We start from the raw sequence: 11,390 nt of genomic DNA on the forward strand, positions 1-11,390 counted from the left end.
ACACAAAATTAAATTCATAAACGAGCAGCTGACATTTTCGAAGCCATTTCCTAGTGAAACTTTTAAAATGCGATTTTATAATTTTACTACTTATTTTTATTCCTTTGGACATTCGTATGTTTGTCAGATATCTAGCTTGACTTCCAAGACACATTTACCCCCTTTCAAACTGTCATATAATACTCCGTTATGGTTCAATGATTACGACACAGTTTATCGACTTTTGAGGGCATGGATCGGGTTTGAAAGCAGAGAAAGTATAATTTTACGAAACGCACGCGGGGGCAGAGGAAGTTGGATGTAACGAGAGCCGTGTTTTGGAGTCATTACCCTAGTATCAAAAGGTGGCTGAAATCGAATGGTCCGGAAGAATTACCTTATAATAATTGCCCTATTCTCACTTCTGGCGAGTATCCTTTGACATTTTTGGTTCTGGCAAAGCAAGGGTGAGGATTTTTTGTGAGGGTATGGTCACAGAGTTAGATGATCGAATAGTTTTCCATCTCAAGGGGCGGGGGTGCGTTCTTGCGGCGACACCTCTTCCCTTTTGGGGCGCCTCCTGTCCGACTCAAAATAAATGAATGAATAAATAAATAAATAAACAATATAACAACTAACGAACGAACTCACAAACCAACCAACCAACCAACTAACTAAGTAACTAACTAACTAACTAACTAACTTACTAACTGACTGACTGACTGACTGACTGACTAACTAAATAACTAACTGACTGACTAACCAACCACCCACCCACCAACCAACCAACCAACCCACCAACCCACAAACCCACCAACCCACCAACCAACCAACCTACCAACCAACCACCCACCCACCCAACTAACTAACTACCTGATTAAAAAATAAATAACTAACTAAGTAAAGAATAATAAATAAAAGGAAAGATGAATAAACGAATAACTAAAATGAATGAATAAACAAAAAATAATAATAAATAAACAACTAAATAAAAAGTAATATTGATCTGGTGATTTTTTTTATCTGAAAAACTTCAACTGTCTCAGAATCTGGCTGCCACAGGCCCTACATCTCGGTAGATTAAACTTGAATAAGATCGCATCTCTATTACTACACCGTAAATTCTTAGATATAGGTATTGAAATGATATATGATTTATCCTGAATCAATTGAAAACGCAAGGTTCAATTCAATCAGCTTCTTATGAACATAGCCAAGTAAATGTTAATTTTTTTTCTTAAAATTGAAAAAAAACGAAGATTAAAAAAGGCAACGATTTTACAGGAAATCAGCTGGTATGGACATGATCGAAGCCATGACGATATAGCAATATCGCCCTTGTCTTTTCAGGTTATATGAATATACTTTTATTCATCCCTCAACTTATTCAACAGTTTCGCAAAATCTGTCCGTTTATGTTTTAGATCAAATTTCCCAAGTGTGGGGAGGATATGCGCTCCGGTTCAGACTCATTTACATGTAAGCGAGACTCTCCAGCCTCCAGCATCCGTATGCAAGTGATGTTATCAAAACGCCAGTGGGGAGCCCCCAAACCAACGAAATATGAGCCCCAATAAAACGCTGCTTTTTTAATGCCCCGTTGGAAGTTATCAAGAGAGTGCAATAACATGAGACTCCGTCAACCGATATGGACTCGCTTCTAGTTTATCATCGACATCTTAACACCGATAATTCTTTATTTTTTCTCAAAAGATTATCGATGTTAGAATCCCTCTGAATATGTCAAGCACAGAGGAACATAGTCACATGTTGGGAATGCATGAATACTAATATTGCTCTTCCGAGATTTATAGATTTCTTGAAGGATTTGAAGAAAAAAAATGAGCGGGGAAGTTGGAACTATTTTATCCACATGTCATATCTATCCCACAGTATTACAAACTAAAGTTGCAGTCACACCAGCAAATCCGACTCCAAACCGACCGATGGTATGCCATTGGAAATACACAATAAACACTAGATCGGTCCGGATCCGGTTTAGTTGATGTGAGTGCGACGGTTAAAATGCAAATCCGGACTTTATCACGTCTCCTATATCCGAACATTAAATTCGCAGATCAACACGATATTCTGAGAGTTAAAAGATGTGGGTTTTTTATGTCTTTAGTCTCTTTATATATGTCATTTTTGTTTAATATCAAAGTACCCATAAGTGAAAATTATGAAGATATCGAAATATGTATTTAAAAAAAACCCATAAAACTATTAAGGTTCAATCCGAAGCAGAAATTGATTTGATATACCGTAGGTTTTCGAATTCATTTGTAACAATGATATCAGGAAGAGTCATACATCTAAAAAAATAAAACAGGCAACAAATAAGTGATCGTTTGGCTCATCAAATCCGAAATGTGTAGTCGATCCAAAGTAAAACGTATCTAGGTGACCGGAAATGGAATTTTGTTGTTGATATCACATCTGACAGAAGGTGGAATGATGTCCAAGAATAATACACCATCTTAGGGCCATTCGAAATCAATCAATCACAGTTTGATCAGGGACTTTCGACTTTCGAGATGTTGGAGTCAATTTACAAATCGCTTATTACTCGAAGAAAAACATCGCCAAGCGTTTCGTTAAATCTAACCCAACATATTTTACAGTGTTGCGGGATTGGACAGCCCGGTAGAAAACAACGTGTTCAGACAAAATATTGCATCCATTGGGAACATGGAAAGGGTTGTCTTCTTGAATAATCTTTGTGGGGGCCTATCATAAAAGCCATTGCTTTGTACAATGTACGCAAGATGGGATAGGTGTACAGGATGGCATAGAAAAGAAGGAGATATCACTTTAACGTCAATAAAACGACAATAGATTTATACTCCTTGTACAGGGGCAACAAATTGTGCCGTCGGCTTTTTATTTCGAGGACCTTTTTCATTATAATGTCATTTCGATTATGGATTTTCCATAGTGGTATTTACCATGGAATGAGGTTCAGCAGCCAACTTTTTACATCAATGTTGATATGTTAGTTTTCTATTAAATATCAGCTTTCACAATTACCATGATAACTCTTTTTGAAACGGACCCCCTAATCAGGGGTTCCAATCATTTCTTAAGAAAAAATTCCGACATACATCTTCCCCTTTCACGTGATTGGAATAAACCGATTCATAGTAGCATACACGAAAATCGAAAATGTCCTAAATCATTAAAAGCAAATAAGCTTTATTTCAACTTATACATTACAGTGCCAGTTATGCATATTTACTGAGGACGGTCGAACTGATTGTAAAGGTAACTAGTTCAAATTGAAACTCCCAAGTCAAGAGTAAGAACATAAAAATCGTGTGAGCAGGGCCTTGGAAAGCGTAGTTCATTTCGAGTAAATATGAAAGAGCTGGATTGAGGTATTGTCAAGGTAAATAAAAAGTTCTACCCTAAACATGCCACAAAGATGGCAATATACGTCTTCTTGTCGGCACAATTTAGCAAAGGAATGATTTAGCTTGCATCTGCTGGTCAATAATGCCACGGAACTTCGAAGCGAGGCGGTTAAAATGAATGTCCTCAGAGATGTAAGATGGATAATATCGTATAGTGTCCCCGCACCTATCCCGGACGGCGTTAGATGACTTCTATATGATGTCTTTTTGGCGGTAAAACCGTTTGATGGTCTCGCTGCTCTTCGAATTGATTAACCAAATCAGTCATTACTGCTTTTGAAAACGAGAAGCTATATAAGCTTATTGTTGCAAGTGCGAGCCATGCACATCCAATCTGTCTTGTGGTATTGCATACGTTTCTAAGAATTGTTACAATGAATGTCTTGGAAGTCCTACAATGCAGGGGTTCAGTTTTATGTCATCGATGTCTTAAAGGGATGGTCAAGGCTGGAAAAAATTATATTTCAATAAATAGAGCAAAATTCACATAACAAAAATGCTGAAAATTTCATCAAAATCGGATAACAAATAACAAAGTTATTGAATTTTAAAGATTTGCATTATTCCAGTAAAACAGTTCCAGGCATGTCTTTATGAATATTCATTAGGTGGGCTGATGATGTCATATCCCCCACTTGTTCTTTTGTACTTTATTATATGAAATTAGGTTTATTCAGAACTAACACAGTGGGATTGACAACTGATTAAGTGCATTATTTATTTATTGTCGCAACTGATTTCATTGTAATGGAGACACGTCATTGACACATGTATGAACGAATGAAGAAAAAATATGATTTCATGTAATAAAATAAGAAACAGGAAAGTGGAAATGTGACATCATCAGCCCACCTAATGAATATTTATGACAATGTGCATAATAACTGTTTTCACAAAATATTGATAAACTTTAAAATGCAATAACTTCGCTATTTTCGTTTTTTATGAAATTGACAGCATTTCTATTTTTAATCCCTTTAAAATATATATACATATATACAGTGCGTATCAAAAAAAGTTTTACATTTTAAAAAAATCCTGTAAAATTATACATTTGTAATATCCTGAAGATTGTTCCACATTTTAACATTGGTACAGGTCCATTAAAGCAAATGACGATATAACTGTCGAAAAATATTTCCACTTGAGTGAGCACCACTCACTTTTGAAAAGTTAGTGAAAAATGATTTGCGCAGAAATTTGAAATAGTTATGCGAATAAAAGTAGCCCTTAATCATGAAGAACGCATGGAATTTAGCTAGTAAAATTAATTTGAAGATATCTTCTACATTGTTTGACTTGTTTCCTTGCCCAAAACACTTCGAAGAGTGCATTTTGCCCCACCCCACTCCCCCACACACCGAGGCCATCGTGACGATATTTGCTTTACACTGAGCTGTGATTTACATGGAATGGCTTAAGCTTGATTTTCATTTTGTTAATCATTGCTAAGCTTGGGAAAAGTGTGGAGAAACAAGTATTAAATGAAAAATGAAATGTAAACCAACTTTCAATGACAAAAAATTAGTGAAAAAATGCTGGAGATGTCTGATATAAACTTTTGTTCAGATTCAGTTATGTCCTCAGATCCAGCTGGCACACTCAAATAGGGTAAAGGTTGTGCTTATGAGTGTTGAAATTTCAATTTGGGTGGCAAAATTGTCACAAAATGCTTGAATGTATCCGTTTTATTCCAATTGCCTAAAAGTGCAAGGAAAATGTATGATAAATCTTTCGTAGTGTCAGTTTGTATCGTCCTTTCGACTTGACACAGAATGAAAACGAGCATTTCTGCGCAAACAGATTTCTGCGAGCTTTACAGAAATGGACAGTGCTCACTCAAGTGTAACATTCTGACAAAACTTTTACTTTCATTGGATAGATGAGACCCAAACCCAAGATTATATGTGAAAAAATTACCCACGTGTTGTGTATTTTTTAATTCCCAGGACTTTTTCAAAGTGTAAACTTTTTTTTGATACGCACTGTATATATATATACTCAAAACCACCAAGGTCTAGATCTAAATCTAATATTCGGCTGGTCACTATTCACAGCTGATCTGGATCTATTTTAAATCCTTGGAATTCAGAGTGTACAGATTGTAAATTGCATCCGATTATGATGAAATGTTGATAGTTTTGCTTATTGCCCCCCCCCCCTCCTCTCAGAAAAATAAAATATTGCATGAATTCACTTTCGATTTTGTTTCTAACCTCGAATTGCAGCACGGTACTGGAAAGGTCTTGACGCAACAGTTGCGAAAAATAAGAATGCTCGAGTGTATTTTTGTGTTGCCATGGTGACAGCCTGTTTACAAGCGCCTGTCAGCGGGCCCAGTGGGAAACAAAATCTCTTTCAATTAAATACCATTAACTAAGTTCGAAGTACTTTCTTGGCGAATATATTCAATTAAAATATGCGTTAGGATTGATTTGTGCTACGGGAACGTCTTCTATAAGCATATTAAATATTTAAGCGGACATGCGCTTCTTCTGGTAATGCTAGTGCCGAGCAAGTATGATTAAAAATTTAGCGTAATCAAATATGTATACTTCTTGTGCTTCACACTTTGGACTATTATAATCGGGCTACATTCACTCGATGCCAGATATACTCTTTGCCATGTATTACCATGCTATACGTTGGGGGAAACAAAGAGTTAACAATTCTTGCAGGTGTGTCGCATGGTCATAACACACTTCACCTTGTTATGCAATAGGTTTTACATGCCCTCATTTCTATATTCGTAAAGTTTAAATATTACACAAGGTTTATTTTTTGGTTCTGTATATCAAAATTTTAGGGCGCGCTTCGCGCTCGTATTAATTGTTTATTAAGATACACAATTTTAGCAAAATGCGAGGGATAGAAAAAATATAAAGAGAGGGTGGGTGAGAGAGAGAGGGAGAGAGGAGAGAGGGGAGGGGCAGAGAGGGGGAGGGGAGCGCCGGGGGATATACTCTGAATTATGATTGCATTAATGATCTTTAGTATTGTCTCTCCTACGGAAAGCACCTGCCACCAACGCTTTCGAAACGTCTGTCGTTTCCGCTTTAAAAAAAAGTCAAGGAATTTCGAGACGGCACGTCTGATTAAAGAAAAAAGGAAAGTGTTTGCGAAGATGCTTCTAAAACAACGATGTGTTACCTTAGGAGAACCGTAATCGTAAATTGCCGAATCGACAATTTAAACCTTACGTAAGATTAAAAAAAAAAGATGATAACTCGTTATGAAGACTAATGTTACCAAAAAACATGTAATCGTGAAGTTTGAAGATAGAGGGCAATGACACAGGCACTTAAAGTGTTCAGGAGAAGAAAAAAAAACTCCACTGATATAAAATTTTGATTACTTTCGTTCCTATGGACAATGAACTATCATCCTATCGGAAATATATTAATCCGTTGACTACTGAGTTTCTGTATTCCAACAGGTTTTCTATACAGGGGCCATCTGATTCTAGTATAGGCAATACGTTAATGGCGATACCTTTCTCAATGTTTGTCTCAACTGCATAGCACAGTGATACAGGCGCCGCTTTTAAGACGGCGGTGGTGTCAAAATGGTTTTAAAACGTTTAAAACGTTTGTGAAATGACATTGTGATTTTAAACAGTTAAAACCCCTTTTCCACTAGGGCCAGGACAGCGTCAGGACAAGGCGCGGAATGTAATAATTACAATCCGCGACCCTTCCGCAACCTGTCCGGACATTCCTAGGAGTGTCCGCACGCTGTCCTAAACCCTTCCTGGTGTTCGGGAAATCAAAATTTGTCCGCATCCAAATTTTGGTCGAGACCAAAATTTGGACGCGGATAATGAATTCCTGACACCTTCGGGACCCTGTCCTGACGATGTCCTGATGATGTCCTGCCCTTCCTAAACCCTTCCGCGTCTTCCGGAAACCATCCGCAATCAGGTCAGCTTCAAGAAGGAAAGAAGAAGCCATGCGGATTTTATCAGGAACATGCGGATTGGAATAGGAAGGCAAGCGGACAGTTTCAGGAACGTGCGGACAGGAATAAGAAGGCAAGCGGACTGTTTCAGGAACGTTCGGACTGGAATAGGAAGGCAAGCGGAGTGATTCAGGAATGTGTGGATCCAATGCTAATATGTATGGAGCGAGTACACAAGTAGCAAAAAACATTTGCAAAAGCACCAGATGGGGCAACGGGATAATACAAAAAGTAAAGAAATACGGGGTCAAGGGGCCTAATTAGTATATACTAAACAAACCTGAGAACCTAGTATTTCAAGCAGTGTTTTAAACATAATTACGCGAGCGCAAAGCACGAGTTGATTTTTTTTTTTTTGGGGGGGGGTTACAGACTTGAAGAAGGAATATTTCAAGCATTTTCTACTGATCTGAAAAGTGGACTTTTAAAATATTTCTTGCAATAGTGAAACTGGCAATGATGTGAGCAGATTATTTTATTCTGTACTGAACATAAAAAGATGTTTCATGCAACGTTTGATTATGAACTAGATTATTTTAATGTACTCGACTGAAAAAAGGACCTTATAGGCAGCGCTTGACTTTACAAATAGGACAAATATCATAACAAAATTAATAATACAGGTGTAGATTCCAAACTGAAATTCAAGTGTATATTCCTATTACATTTTAAGCACTTTGTTCGATCATGAATGAGGTGTCATTAATAAGAAATAATAATAAATGGTAGCAAGTTTATAAATATCGCTTTTATCAGAACGGCTCAAAACGATTTACAGCAGGGGCAAAACGATTTACCCAGGATTCATTTCAATCCCGCATGAAAAGTGCACCAATTCCACACACTGTGAAGCATTCCTTGCATTTATCCCGGTCTAAAAATTGCGCTGGCAAATTCAAGCATACAATAACTTTCGCTTCCAACCGGGTACCCATTTAGCACCTGGGTGGAGAGTGGCAAGGTATGCAATACGTCTTGCCAAAGGACGGTTTAGACCGCGGTGAGAATCGAACACACGACTCTCCGTTTACAAGGCGGGAGTCAGAACCACTACACCACGACTCTTTACAAAAAATAGGCCTTCCTGAAAAAGTCATGCACAGAGCATGTTTCTCATTAACATAAAATATGAGCGCGAAGCGCGAACTCACTTCTTTCAAACATCAAGGACGAAAAAGAAAAGACCTAAGTATTTTTCGTAAAAAATGAACAGCGTGTACAATCTTCTTATGATTAAACTATTGAAAGTATGAAGCGTGAAATGGACCATTATTTTCTACAAATTGAACTAGCTGAAACGCAGATATTCCCCCCGTCTGCAGGTCTGTCAATTTCTTCACTCTTCTTCCTTTTCCCCCCTCTTCTTTGGTTACTCCATTTTTCCTATTTTACGCAGTCAATAGGGCGTAGCGTTCGCATTCGGCCTCCTGGAATTGCCCATTTACATTTTCTTACTTAGTCTATTTCAATTGGTACAAGAGGAGGCAAAGGCGATTAGACACTGGATTCACATTTTCGTCTATAAATTAAAACTGATATTTCTAATCTTACACTTTCATAATCTCGACCAATTATTTTCTGTTCATTATCGCGATTTTTTTTCCTCGATTCTATTTCACCTTATTTCATTCATCTCCTTCGTTTATTCCTATTTCTTTTGTGCTGTTTGTATATCTATTTAATACTGGGAGGGGTAAGCCAGCAGCAGGGAGAGGAGGGCCGCATCAGCACGGCACCCCCTTTTTCTTTTCCGACATATCATTTTTTTAAGTTTCCCTTTCCATTTCACTTATTTTTCTTCTGTTTGTATTTTTAAAGGGGGAGCAAGACCACCTCACCCCTTGATCCGCATGTGCCTGTCGAATGCAATTTGCATCCTAACTTCCTGTTTTCTTCCTCTGTTGTAATATATGATTATGTATTAAATTGTAAAAAAATTATAAGAAAGTAATGTTATAAAGAGAGCCCCGACTTTGCTATGAACATATGCAGTCTTTTTAAAGTTACCTTAGTTGAAAAAAATCAAGATCCGAGATAATTTATTGTTATGTATAAAAATGCACAAAATCTGCTTTCAAAAAGTGAATACTACATTACACCGCTAACACACTTTCCTTTATCCTCCACATTTCAATCAAATAATGCGAGCGCGAAGCGCGAGCTGAACATTTTTTACATTCCTACCTAAATACTGGGCATTCTAAGCACCTTTTAAAAGCATGAACAGGAAAGGAGTATGACTATACACTTGATGTAAGCGCGAAGCGCGAGCCGAAACGAAATTCGACATATCACGTTTTGTAAATCAGAAAAAGGATGGATAATTGGATAGATGGATAATATTCCTACATTAATAATTATATTTGGTAATCTGATCTGAAACTGGCACAAGATTCGTATCTAAATAAACATGCGTGCGTGTGTTTAGATCCGGACCTAGAATCAGGAACTTCCAATTACATTCTTTATTATAATATCAATAATAAGAGCGCGATGATCGAGCTAAATATATTTGATTTTCAGATCTAAAAAAAAAGAATTTAAGCGCAGTTACGAATTGGATATTGATATCGCTTAATAAATGATGCGAGTGCGAAGCTCAAGTTTATATTTTTATCATTACATATATTTTGAGTAGCAACCGGGACATTTTAAGGTCATTTTTTGTCTTCAAATGACTATGATGACTATCTTCCTAAGCGAGATATGAAACTTGTCGATATTCCATTCTGAAAAAAATCGGACAATGATTATTAGGAAATCATGAAAATATTGTTACATGACTTATTAATCAAATGAGGGCTCGAAATTGATATTAAGGTCAGATAACTGGACATTTTGTAATCATGAATAGGATACATGGGTTGATATATTTTTAACAAAAATAATGCGAGCGCAAACTGTGAGCCGAAAATTTTAATAAACTGTCATAAAAGAGGAATTTAAAATAATTTGTTACAATTGATACAGGTATACATAACTCCCCAATCAAAATGCAAGCGAGCAGCTTTAGCTGATACTATTCACAATCAGACCATCCTAAAAAGGGATATTTAAAAAAAAATATGGAATACACGAAGAGAATAGTTTTTTGATAAATCAAATAATGCTAGCGCGCAGCGCGAGCGGAAAATGTTCATATTTAGACCATAAAATATAGTCATCTTATAGAAAACTATAAAATCTATTTGTAAATCAAACAAATTGAAAACTTAATTTCCGAGAAATGTTTTGTATATTTACTTCAAAACTTGATCTTTTAAGCTCAATATAAGTCTATTGAGCAAGTTATACATCTCATAGATTAGGCAATGCGGGCACAAAGCGTGAGCGAAAATTTAACATAGTGACATGAAATCCCCCCCCCATCTTATATAATTCACTCGTCTTTCTCCTCTTGTTTTTCCTCTTCGTTTTCTCTTCTCTTTTCCCTTCTGGTTCTTTTCCCTCTCTTTCCATTTTTTTATTTTTTTTCTCGTTCCAAATATTGGGGAGGGGGGCATTTGATATCAAATGCCCCCCTTCCAAAAAGTGAGGGGACGCGTCGCCCCTGTCCCCCTGGGATGTCCACCAATGTATGCAATTTGATTTGAAATAAAAGAAAATCCTATATAGTCTTTGTAGTCGAAGAAAACCAAAATAACACCCCTAAATTCATAAAAAAAATATATGGATGATAATTTTCATGGAGTATTCGCAAGTTGTCCGATTGTCCTAGTCCTTGAATTTACCACTCGTGACGTTGTCCTAAATGTCTCCGGTTCTGTCCTAATACGATCTGCATGCTGTCCGCACCGAACGCCGACACATTTATTTAGTTAATCTTGTCCTAGGACAGTCCCAGGAGTGACCTACGACAATACGCAGACAGTCCTGGTTGTGTCCTAGGACAAGATCATTTGCATAATCTTTTACGGAATTTGGTTGCGGACAGCATGCCGAAAGGACAAAAGTAGCTTCCGCAACCCTTCCTGGTCTTGTCCGCGCCCTAGTGGAAAACCGCCTTAAGGGAACTGATTCGTGACAAAGAAAAGAATTGTA

This window comes from Lytechinus variegatus, chromosome 5, assembly GCF_018143015.1.
Source record: "Lytechinus variegatus isolate NC3 chromosome 5, Lvar_3.0, whole genome shotgun sequence".
Lineage (NCBI taxonomy): Eukaryota > Metazoa > Echinodermata > Echinoidea > Temnopleuroida > Toxopneustidae > Lytechinus > Lytechinus variegatus.